Below are 13382 nucleotides of genomic sequence, written 5' to 3'. Positions count from 1 at the left end.
CAGGGCTACAAAGAAAAACCCTGCCTCGAAAAATGAAAAAAAAAAAAAAACAAAACAAAAATACATTAAAAACAAACAAACAAACAAACAAACAAACTGGATTTATTCTCTGCCGCGGCTGGGAGTGGACACTTTTGTTCAGCCAAATGAACCTTTTCCTGATTGTGCACTTCCAGGCCCTGGGCAAACCGACTGTAGCACTCCGCAAAACCCCACCTCCCACAGGAGGGTTGAACTTCTTGGAACCCTTAAAAACTACCAGTGAACTTCAGGAAGTCATCCACGCAACTCTTTCCCAGAAAGAGGTCAATGGTCACAGAATCGTAAGAAACACCACTCTGACCCCGGGACTTCCTGCCTACACACTCGATCCTCTCAAAGTTCAAACTGCTCAGGAACTGACATCCGGCTGACAGATGGGGAGTGTCATCAGTGCTAGAGTGCTTTCCTACATCGGGAGAGGCCCTGGCTCCTATCTCCAACCCTGAAAAGAAAAAATTAATAATATGAAACGAAAATAAATCAGGCTTTAAAAAAAACCAAAAGTATGAGAAGAAGAAATCGCTTTCCCTGGGGTCTGATTCGTCGTCGTCGTCCCCGCCCCGCCCCCCGGCCCCCGCCCCGCCCCCATGACTGAGAGAGTCAAAGATTTCAATGCAACTGGTCAAACCAAGAGTGCCTGCAGAGATCTTGCATGTTTTCCTAAAGCCATCAGACAAGAATACAACAAAGAATGTGCAGATGTGCTTACTCGGGACCAGAACATCTCTTACCGATTAGCATTCCTCTCTTAACCCCCCCTCCCCCCATGTAAACAGTTTCACCTGATAAAACCAGTTTCTTTAATATTTGGTTAAAAACCAAAATAAAACAAAAAAAGCAAACCAAACTCCAAAAAACCCTTGGGCTATCAAGATGGCTCAGTGACTAAAATTACCTGTCACCAAGCCTGATGACCTGGACTGACATAGAGGGAGGGAAGTGAGCCATCCTCGGGTTGACCTTTAACCTCCACACTCACACCTGTCATATGTACAGAAACATGCTCTCCAGCACACGCACACGTGTGCACACACACACAACTAACTAAATGAATAAATGCAATGCATTTTTAGAACATTCTCAAAGACACGATAAATCCCAAGCTAATATATTTTACTAATTTTTTTTTTTTTTAATTTTCTGAGACAGGGTTTCACTATGCGGCTCTAGCTGTCCTTAACTCACTCTGTAGACCAGGCTGGCTTTGAACTCAGAAATCTGCCAGCCTCTGCCTCTCGAGTACTGGGACTAAAGGTGTGTGCCACCACTGCCTGGCTTTACTTATCTTTTAAATCTTATTTAATTTCAAGCTTTTCTTACTTTTTCAACCTTGTAAATTACACCATTTGAAAAATATAGCATAGAAAACTACAGGGTTGTATCTGTAACCTCTATAAACACAGCTTATACAGGGTTGTATCTGTAGCTTATACAGGGTTGTATCTGTAGCCACTGTAAACACAGCTTATACAGGGTTGTATATGTAGCCTCTGTAAACACAGCTTAGTCTGTTTCTCCCCTGGCACTTTTTGCAAGATTAACATTCAAATTTTATTTCACAAGAGAAATGAATTTTATATAAGAATTAGTTCTTCATCCTCAGCTGGATCATTTAAGAAAGCTTGGGTATTTTTCTCCTTTCTCCCTCCCTCCCTCCCCCAAAGGGTCTTGCTATGTAATTTAGGCTAGCCTCAACTTGAGGATATTCTCCTGCTTCAGACTCCTAAGTGCTAGGATTACATCTACCCATCTTCTATTTAAGAGCTTGAATTTGGGGCAGTGAGGTGACTCAGAGTAAGGTACTTGCCCCACGCCTGGTCCGGGTTTGGTCCTTGGGGCCCTCTATGGGATGGAAGAGCTGATGACCACAAGTTCTCTTGTGACCTCCACAGGAGTGCAAAGGTATAGCCACGCGCACACTGTGTGCCTGTTCACACTCAGACACACAGAATTAATGGCTCTAAGTGTTTAAAAGTTCCAAGTTTGTGAGACGATAAAATGTCATCCCAACTTCCTCTCTACATTTCTCTGGTTTTGGACAGATTCTTATTTTGAAGCCCAGGCTGGCCTTGAATTAATCTTTCTCCCTCAACTTCTGAAGTGCACCACTAGGTCCAGTCCTTTTCATCTTGATTGGTGTGTTTGGGTGAGTCCTCCTCAGTGTGGTGGGCTTATTGTTTGCTTGTTTTGTTTATTTATTTGTTTGCTTGTTGCCGAAGTTGTGGCATTACCACAAGCAAAATGCACATGAAAACCGTGGTGCCAAGCATGCTGAATTCTGTGCCCATTCTTCAGAACAATTTCTACACCTGACTAGCTGATTGCCAGTGGATAGATGTAGGCAGGAACCAGTGGCAGCCCCTACCTTCCAAGTCTGCTCTGGGGATGACAGGTTGGTCTGAGCTATAGAACAGCAGGTACAATCCGGAGGGATGCTTGCCTTGAGTTCAGAGCAGTGAGTCTTAGCGAGAGGCAAGGGATTTTGTAGGTAAAGACGCCAGACATGCTTTAAATACCTCGTGCGGCACAAAACATGGGATAACCTCCCCACAAAGAATTGTCTAGCGCCAAATGTCAATAATTCTGAGGTAGAAAAACTGACTTAAACAGAAAGAGGAAATGGGAGTTGTGAGCATAATAAAAGGGAAGGAAGGGCTGGAAAGATGGCTGCTCAAGCTGCCAAGGTGGTCACCACAGCAGCATGAGGATGGACCCTGTTCAAATCTCCCGCACTCACATGACAAAGAGGCACACTGGCACACACCTGCATACCCTGAGGAGGAGACAGGAAGATACCTTGGTTTGCTGGTGAGCCAGGCTGGCCACAGTGACTCAGTGAGACCCTGAGTCCCAAAATAGGGTAGAGAGTGATAGGTGAGACCAGAAGCCAGTCTCTGGCCTTCGAACATACACTCCTGTATGAACACTTGAGTGCACACACAGCTGACCGCAAGCGCATGCACACACACACAACCCATCTCACATGAGACAGGGCTGCAGCTGAGACAGGGATAAACAAGAAAAGTCATCAGTGGTCCTAACCTGATTATCTTTTAATCACTCACAAGAGTGACTCCTGCTAAGTGTCTCATCTTATCTCCTGGCATCAGAAAGCAGGCTACTGTGGCAGGATCAGCTACTTGCAGATGCTCTGCTCTGGGGTGGTTCCTCCCAGTGCTGGCAACCCATCCATGAGAGCAACAAAGGTCTCAGTGTTCAGAGAGGCCATCCCAGGCAGTGGGAAAAGCAGGGATTGTGCATTCTGATATGTCATGGGAACCTGGCTGCCATAACTGTGCATGTGGGAGTGCTCAGTCCTGGCTAGAAGGCCATGCTCTAAAGCCATGAGGTACCCAGGCTCTTTCTCACATCTTTAGCATGCATGAGCTTGCTTTCCTCATACTTGCAGAATGGCCCTGAGACCCTCTCCAGTTTTGGAACTAGGTCAACTTCCCAGGCAGGATGAGAGGAAAGGAAGTGAAGTCAATAGGTAAGAGGTGAAAGGCTTCCAGCGAAGTCCTCACCACTGAATAAACTTCCTGGAATCCTCTATGCCTCCGAGCTTCTACTGACACATTGGTTCAAACTGTACCACACGGCCACCTTCAGTTTCACGAGAATCTGGAAGCTGTGTGTTTTCAAGTAGGCTCCTTGAACAAAATAGACAGGAAAAAAACAGACCAGATAGACACTCCGCAGGCTGCCAAATGAGCATTTCCAGCCCTTCTGTGTCCACGATGAGACAGCCTGCAGCTGAGTTCTGCCTTCATGAGAATGGTGGAAGACACCAGTCTTCAGCATCTGACCAATGTTCTGCCATTTAAAGTCTATTGCAGGCTAGGTGTGGTGGAGCATGCTTGAAATCCCAGCTGCGGGGAAAGAGCCAAAAGGATGGTGAATTTGAGGCCAGTAAGCCATGCTCCTCAGAGAAATGAATGAATGACAGAAAGGAAAGAGCAAGGAAGGAAGGGAGGAAGGGAGGGAGGGAGGGATGGAGGGAAGGAGGGAGGGAGGAAGGGAGGGAGGAACTCTTAGGAAATCTGGCAATTCAATTGCTGTCCAAAGGTCCTGAGTGGACTTGGCAGTTGAGTGTGTGCATTGCAGGGACTCTGGCCATCCTGCACATGGTGAGCATGGCTCTGGCAGCCTCACCCTTCTCCGTCCATTCCTTCTGCCTTGCTAAAAACCATTAGATGACATTCCTAAAGCTAGCCACAAGGTCTATTCCCTTATTTGCCCACTTTCTCTTCCTGAGGCTGACGACCCCAGGCCCAACTATCAAAGTATTGAAGTCTGGCAATCAAAAGCCCCCTTTGATTCAGAGAATTAACATGCCCAATCAAAATAAACCATGGCATCCTAGCCCAATCAAAATATACCACCGCATCCTAGCCCGTTCTAATACATCACCGCATCCTAGCCCGTTCTAATACATCACTGCATCCTAGCCCGTTCTAACGCAGACCTCCCCTTTGTCTTCAAAATGACATTTGCAAGGTCCTTTGCTGCTGGTTTTTTTGTTTTTGTTTTTTTTGTGTTTTTTTTTGTTTTTTTTTTTGTTTTTTTTTGTTTTTTTGTGTTTTTTTGCCTGAGTCAGAAGGCAGCCGCTTTAATTTTTCTTCCCTGCTTAATAGAGGAAAACGGATGTCTGGGTGTGGTTTGTTTCTAATCCGGGGTCCAAAAAGGAACCCCCAATGTTCGGAGGTCTCCTTCATGCTTAGCATGTACATAGCCAGAGGTTGGTGTCCGAGCACAACGACGAAGACGACGATGATGACGATGATGAAATCATTGGTACTGTAATAAACAGAAACTGTCTTCTAAGAAGAAACTATAATTCACTTCTTATTTTCTACTACTCAGCCATCTTGCTGGTTCTTTTGTTTTGTAAATGTAGTGTATAGCCCAGAATGACTTTGAAATCATAACCTAGCCAAGGATGGCCTTGAACTCCTGATCTTCCTGCCTCTACCTCCCGATTGCTACGGCTGAAGGCCTGTGCCGCCATATCCAGATTATTCACACTTATTTACTTGAGTGTTTTGCCCTCATCTCTGTCTGTGAACTACTGGCGTGCCTGGTACCTGTGGAGGACAGGAGATGCCATCAGCTCCCCCAGAAGTGGAGTTACAGGCAGCTGTGAGCTGCTGCATGGTGCTGGGAGTCAAACCCAGGTCCTCTAGCAGAGCAGCCTGGTCTCTAAAGCACTCACTCATAGCTTCAATGGTTGCATTTATTTTTAAATATTTTTATATTTGGATTTGTTTACTAGTTTAGTTCATGTCTTCTAATTATTCATTTTTTTCTGTGTTTTTCTTTTAAATTTTTAAAAATTTTGTGTGTGCGCACACATGTGTGCATTTGGTGCTAGACGGAGCCCAGGGCTTTGTGTTAAGTGAAGTCTTCCCTGACCTGTGGTCCCTTTTGCCTCTATTCTGTGTAATAGCTTCTCTAGTTCTCTGCCTTCCGGTGCCCCAGTCTCTCATTTGTGTTAACTTTCTTTCCCAGTGTTTAGTTAGTTCTGCTTTTCTAGTACACTGCTCTCAAATGTTTTAGTTCTCACTATCACTAAAATAATGTGGTGCCATCCTATATCCCTGACAAGAATCCTTTGTTGTAATCTGGGTCCAACGCCTCGTTAGGCCTGGGTGTGCACTCCTTACGGAATCCAGCTGCAGTACCAATGCTTGTCTGTCACGCTTCCGGGAACTCAGGACTTGAAGATCTGCTCACCTCCAACTTGTGGCTGGCCACCTGACCTGCCTGCAGTCACACAGCCTGCTTGGTCGGTTTAGCCAGGATCTCCTTCACTTTTGAAGCTTCCTCTTAGTAATTTTCCATCCACTGGCTTTTCTCCTGCTTTTGCACTGGAAAGCCCGGCTTGGCCATGCTGGGTCTGGAGTTGAACCCACTCTGCCTCCCAGAATCTACTGTTCGACCTCCAGCTACAGGGAATAAAGTCTGACAAGATGTCTTAAACAAACAGCACAAGGCATGTTTTCTTCAACACCCCTTGGCTTGTCGTAAACGTGAACATTTCCAAGGATGTTGTTTCATTTTTTAAATTAAAAATAAGTCGTCAGTGCTGGGGTCCAAGCCACAGCTTGAACATGCTGAGTGCACACTTTTATGACAGTTGTAGTCTCAGGCCCAACATAGTAGGCCTTCTCCCCCTCATCCTGGCCTACAGCTACATAGTCTTATGTAGCCCAGGCTAGCCGCAAACTCACTCTGTAGCCGAGGATGACTTGAACTCTTGATCGCTCCTGTTTCCTGAACGCCGGGGTTCACAGGCACGGCACAGCAGGGCAGTTTTGGGAAGTGAGCCCACCACGGGTGACGGCCCTTTACCAGCTGAGCTCCTGGTTCCTCTCCGCCCCCTCTCTCCCTGATTTGTGTAGCTGAATCTCCAACTCAGGGCCTCAAAGGTATTACACAAGTATTCTGTAAGCTTTAACCCCAGATTCATCATACAACACCTCTGTGTGGGATTTCACTTATCTTTACAGCTAATTTAATTGTAAACTTTCCTTATTCTTTCAACTCCGCAGTGAAGTGCATCCTTTGAGGACTCCGGCTGAGAAAGTCACTCAGGGTCATATATGTAGCCATTGTAAAAAACCCTCTGGAGCGGTCACACCCATGTCTTTCCTAATAAACTCACCAACTTTCGCCCTGCTCCAGCTCACCCTGAAATACTTTCCCACAGCATCACCAAGGGTTTCCCTGAAGGTTGGACCTGAAGCAGGAGGGAGTTCCCCAGGCTGGCAGAGGCTGTGTTGAGCTGGGTCTGCCTCCTACCTATGGTACTAAGAGAATGAAACCCGTAACCCTAGTAAACCAAAGAGAGTCAATCCATTTCTAGAGGCCACGAAACTCTACCCAGGCTGGTCTTGAACTCACAGAGATCCACCTGCCTCTGTCTCTCTTGTGATGGGTGGGACTAAAACCTTGCCCACCACTGTTCAGCATCCATTCCAATTTAAATGACTAAAGTTTGTAATAAAAATTTACAAACAAATAAAACTCTTATTAGTCCTTTAAACCTGCTCAGTGAATGAGTGAATGGAGCGTAGACGCTAAGTACGCCCTCATCAGATGATGGACCAAGGCTCAGTGGGACGTGGGCTTGCCTAGTCTGATTGGAATCCAAGCACTGGGGGTGGGAGTGGGGGCGGGCAGAGACAGGCAGAGCTCCGTAGCCCAGTGGCCAGCCAGCCTAGAGGAGAAAGTGAGCTGCAGGCTCAGTGACGGACCCTGTCTCCAAAACATTGGGTGGAAAGTGACAGAGGAAGACAGCTGACATCAGCCTCTGGCCTCTGTACACACATTAATGGGCATGTGCACACCCCAACCCCACACTAATGGGCATGCGCACCCCACTCCCACACACAGATGAACGGCTGCTCACACTGTCAACCCACACACATACCTGTGTGTGAGGGTTCACACATTCTGAGGCTGAACTCTCGCTTGATAATAGATAGACTACATACATACATGTACAAACATTAGTATTTATTTAGCAAATAAGGCCATTCAGGTTAAGGAGAGCTTGTCCTCCCTCCCTCCCTTCCTTCCTTCCTTCCTTCCTTCCTTCCTTCCTTCCTTCCTTCCTTTTTCTTTCTTCCTCCCTCCCTCCCTCCCTCTCTCTCCCCCTTTCCTTCCCTCTCTCCCTCCTTCCCTTCCCTCCCTCCCTCTCTCCCTCCCTTCCTCCCTCTCTCCCTCCCTCCCTTCCTTCCTTCCTTCCTTCCTTCCTTCCTTCCTTCCTTCCTTCCTTCCTTCCTTCCTTCCTCCCTTCCTTCCTTCCTTCCTTCCCTCCCTCCCTCCCTTTCTCTCTTTCCCTCCCCACCCTCCCTCCCTGACAGGATGTTCTCCCCCAGGCTGTCTTTGCCCACCCCCTCCTGTTTTCCTGCCTTGACCTCCCAGTGGCTGTGATAACTGGGTCAAGGCACCACACCCAGCTTGCATGCCATGTTCTCACTGCTAGAGAACAGAGTTAAGGACAGAAAAGAATGGGGGAGCTGGAGAGATGGCTTGGCAGTTAAGAACACACCCTGCTTCTGTAGAGTTTGGTCCCAGCGCCCAGGTCAGGCAGCTCACAACTGCAATTCTAGCTCCAGGGGCTTCTAAACCTCTGGTCTCTAGAGCACCAACGTGTGTGCACATATACCCAAACACATAGACAATTAAAAAAACTCTGAAGGGAGAGGGTAAGAATACACCTTCCGAGCTGACACAGTGTGACAGGCACTCAAGGGGCAGGGACAGGACCACCAGAGCCACATAGTGAGACCCTGTCTCAATATACATATATACTTTTTGGTGTCAAGTTAGAATTGGAATTATTAGAACTCAGCGTTCTTAAACATATAACGCTGATCAACACGGAAGCAAATGTAGTTATCGACATCTTGTTATAGCTATTGGTATGCAGATAGTACATGCGCCTATAGTTCTTGATTCTGGATACTAAAAAAATGTAGAAACAGTGACACCCCACCAGCACTGTTAAATAAGTGAGTGTGTAAAATAAACGATAAAAAGAAGCAATAAATTCCAGCAACAACAAGCAAACTTAGCGCCAGATCTTGGTCACTAAATAACATTCTCCATTTTTTCTTAAATGGGAGAAAGTGCATACACATTTTATCACATGCCTAAGGCGCTGGAGTGTGAGGTCACTCTCTCTCTTAAAGGTGTGAGGTTTATTCCCCAGCACTGCCAAAAAAGACAGACAGACAGATAGACATAAAACAAAATAGAGCATGGTGGTGCATGCCTGTTATCCCAGCAATGAGAGGCTGAGGCAAGACATTCACTGCAGGTTTGAGGCCAGCCTGGGCTACATATTGAGCTCCAGGACAGCCTGGTTACATAGCAAAATCTTGTCTCATAAAGACAGAAAAAGGGCCTGGAGCGATGGTGCAGTGGTTAGGAGAACTTCCTGATATAGTTTAGTTCCCAGCACCCAACAGCAGCTCACATTCATCTGTAACTCAAGTTCCCGGGGATCACCAGACCTGCATGTGCTGTATAGACATACATATAGGACAAACACCCATAAACATTAAAAAATAAAATAAGAGAAAACAAAAAATTAAAATGGGAGGAAAGAGAACGGGGAGATCATTTGGGCCAGGCATAGCTCAGTAGCAGAGAGCTTCCCCGGGATGTGCAGAGCCCCATGTTCCATCCCCAGAGCTTGCGCAGAGGCTGATAGCAAGGCTAGATCTGGACTAAGAACAGAGGGGAGGTGGCTCAGTGGGTAAGAGCCGGGCTGCTCTTGCAGAGAACCTCTGTCCAGTTCCCCGCACCTACATTGCAGCGCACAACTCTCCTGACTCTCGTTCCAGGAGATCTGTTGCACTCATCTGGCTTTGGAAGGCAGCAGGAACACAGACACACGTGCAGACAAAGCACCCATACACATACATAACAACAACAACCAAAAAATTAAAAGAGATTTCCTGAAAAAAAAAACCCAAATATGTTAAACAATATAAAAAAAGGTCAAAACCTGAGAGAGAGAGAACAGGCACTGTGGCTGAGAAGTAGGACAATTGCTAGGTATGTACAAGAGCCTGGGTTTCATCCCAGCACAGGGGGAGAGAGTTATAGGGACAGATCAAAAGGTCTGGAAAGATGGTTCAGTGATTAAACGCACTTCTGAGTCTTCTAGAGGATTCAGATTCAGTTCTCAACACATAAGCGACTGCTCACAACCACCTGCAACTCTAGCTCTTGGGGATCTGATGCCAAACTGCATGCATGCGGTGCACAAACACACGAGCAGGCAGAACACTCATACACACACATAAAAGTACCAACAGAGACCCCTGAGGCAGGGGGATTTCTGTGAGTCCAGACTGGTCTACAAAGCCACTTCAGGTCAGCCTTAGGTACACAGTGAGACCTTGTATCAAATAAATAAAATTTACAAAATAAAAATAAATAAAAAGCTATTTGTAAATTTAAAATTTAATGAAAATAAACGATGATGATAAACACCAAATGTGAAGAAGGGGCTTCCAGCACCTGGGAGATCCAAGCTTTGTCAGGACCTGTGACATGGCAATGTACTTCCAATGCATTATCAGTTAGAGTCATGTAGTGATCCATCCGCAAAGCGTACAATTCAGCGTTGTCTTCCATTAGCCTCTTTAAGATGGCAGACGTGCACGTGACCCAGAAGGAATGGGCTCAGTAGTGAGGTCGTCTCCTGTCTCAACTCCATCACCACCAGCTATGAGCTCTCTGAACAGAGCATCTTCTACCTGAGGATGCAGGTCCTGAGAGAGAAGCCGCAGTGAGGTGAGGTCTTTCCTTGAAGGGTGCTTGAGCTGGCTTTGTGAGAGAGTGGAAACATTGCTTCCAAGGTACCATTCCAGGCATCTGGCTCTTGGGAAGAGTCTCTGCAGGTGCCCCTGTACCTGCCCTGTGTAGAGGGTTCCTATGCCCTTGGTTTAGTTCTAGAAACAGGCTCTCTCTATGTGGTGCAGGCCTGGAATTCTTGGAGCAAGTGATCTTCCTCTAAGCCTACAGCTTGGTGGCATTAGCTACTTTGTGGTGTGCAGGCGAATGTCTTCTAAGTAGCCACATCTCCGGCGCTTTGTGGCTTAAGATCTCCTAAAAGACAGTGTCTCTTCTGTGGGTTCAGGCCATCGACCCCCCTCCCTTTTCTTTTATTTGTCTTTTGACTCTGTATTTTGCTTGCTTGTCACTGCTTCTAATATGTCACAGAAGCTAGGGACTTTGTAGTTTATCTAGTTTATATCAGTTGCGTCTTGTGGATGTTTTAAGACAGTACTGGAATCTGATGCAAGACTTATCTACTTAATCTTGGACAGAGGATATGAAACCACTCAAGTGTCTGCACTTATTGTTGAAGATTTCATGAGCAGCAGTTTGCAGCCGGTCAAGTTATTACTTTCAATATGATTTGAAATGTTTGCCAGAAAGATAAAAAGGCTGGAAAAATATACAAAGGAGTGAAAAGTCAACATTCCACTTCTATCCCCGTAACCAAGACCAAAACAGAAGCCGATCAATGCTCTCCTCCCCCCACGACTCTCCTGCATCTTGGGCTTTGTCCATCCAACATGAGGAACTGTATTAAAGGGTCGCAGCGTTAGGAAGGGTGAGAAGCATTGCTTTCAAGGGCGGATGAAAAGAGGCCGTGACGTTAGTTTTCCTCCCTGGCGAAGTATATTTATAATTTCAAAGAGCCAACCTGAACCATCACTTAGAACTCTTTGAAGTTTGGCATAATTTCCAATTGCCAACTAGCAATTTCACTCATCTTTGAACACTGAGCGCCGGGGATGTGCCAAGCACGGAGCGGGAAGCAGTATCATCAGACCGGAAGCAGGAAGCAGTACCTCCTTGCAGAGATTCTGTTCGTAATCTAGGGAATTTAACACCGGGAGTTGCTTCCAGAAAACAAACGTGCATCTGTGAGTAGTCTCAGGTTTCTCCGGGTTTAATATCTTGGTCTAAATTGCTCTTTTACTGCCGACGGGTGCCTCCTCTTCCAAACGAGCCTGGCTCTCCTCCCTGGATGACTTGGGGGACCAAGATCCAGAACCTAGATAGACCAGAGATCTAGGGTAAAACCAAACTTTGCTGGTTTAGAACAAACAAAACAAAAAACTCAACCAACCAACAAACCAACCAGTTCTAGCCTCCTGCGTGACTTTGCCACAGGCCAAGGGATCCAGGGTAAAGCCTGGCTCTGTTTTCACAAGGAACATTTTATTTTCTCCTTATTAAAACAATACTAATGTGGGGTCTGGAGAGATGGCTCAGTGGTTAAGAACACTGACTACTCTTCTAGAGGTTCTGAGTTCAAGTCCCAGCACCCACATGGTGGCTCACAACCATCTGAAATGGGTTCCGATGCCCTCTTCTGGGGTGTCTGGAGAGTTGAGAGTACTCACATGCATAAAATGAATAAATCTAAAAAAAGCCCCAAAACACAAAAGCAAAAACAAAATAATCTGATGCATGGTGGGGTGGGTGGGAGAGGGCTGGGAGTGAGAATGCTATGTTCTCTGGTGATGAGCTGGAGGCCTTGGATGGGGCGGGAGGGAGGAGGGCAAGTCTATGGGGGTATCCCTAGCTGAGATTCCTACCAGAGGGGGATATAGAGACTGAAGTGGCCACCTTCTGTAGCCAGGCAAGACTTCTCGAGGAGAGAAGGGGACATCAATCCCCTTGCCTATAAGAAGTGCAGGGATAAAGATGGAGCAGACCAATAAAGCCAACCAATGCCCGGCCCAACTTGAGATCCATTCCATGTGAGAGAGCCAATCCCTGACACTATTAATGATACTCTGCTAAGCTTGCAGTCAGGAGCCTAGCATAACTGTCTTCTGAGAGGCTTCATCCAGTAGCAGATGGAGACAGATGCAGAGACCCACAGCTAAGCATTGAGTTGAACTGGGAGTCTTGTGGAAGAGATGGGGATAGAAGTGAGCTGGTGGGAGGGGGTCAAGGATGCCACAAGGAGACATACAGAGTCAACTAACCTGGGACCATGGGGGCTCACAGAGCCTGGGCCACTGACAAGGAAACCTACAGGAGCTGAACTTATTCCCCCCACCCCCATTTGTAGCAAACGTGCAGCCTGGTCTGTATGTGGGTCCCCTAACAAGTGGAGTGGAGTTATCTTGGTCTCTGTTCCCTGCCATTGGTTCCCCCTCCACCTCCCTGGACTGCCTGGTTGGGCCTCAATGGGAGATGTTGTACCTAGTCCTGCTGAGACTAGATGTCCCAGGGTAGGGTGGTATCAAAGAGGTATTCTCTAAGGAGAACGGGAGGGAGCAATGTGGGGGAGGATTTGTAAGGGTGGGACTAGGAAGAGGGGGCTATGATTGGGATATAAAGCGAATAAAAAATAAATTATTGGAAATAGGAAAAGGAAAAAAATTACTAATGTAGGGGTGGCTGTGTAGGTGAAAAACCCCCAGCACCCAGGTGAAAGGTTGGCAAGGCTGAGCCTGATAGTAACCCCAGTGGCAGAGAGCAGAGACAGGCAGACCACGGAGGTGTAATGGCCAGCCAGCATAGCCTCAGGGGCAAGCTTCAAGTACACTGACTCTAATAAGGCGGAAAGCAATAGAGAAGTACACTTTCCCCCACCCCCACCCTACCCCCTGAAACCTATTTCCAGCCCCTCCTCACTTCCATTCCCTAATGAAAGGAATACTAAAGTCTGGAGGTATATATAGCTCAGTGGTATCTCTAGTTCCACAGATAAAGGGAATAGTGGAGTGCTAGAACAGTAGGAAACAAAGACAACGGTGATAAAAGCTCATACCAGAAGAGTTCAGAAATAA

The sequence above is a fragment of the Mus caroli genome, unplaced genomic scaffold (assembly GCF_978045245.1).
Source record: "Mus caroli unplaced genomic scaffold, Mus_caroli_1 scaffold_13, whole genome shotgun sequence".
Taxonomy (NCBI): domain Eukaryota; kingdom Metazoa; phylum Chordata; class Mammalia; order Rodentia; family Muridae; genus Mus; species Mus caroli.
The sequence above is the reverse complement of the archived record's forward strand: the minus strand, read 5'-3'. Positions refer to the sequence as shown.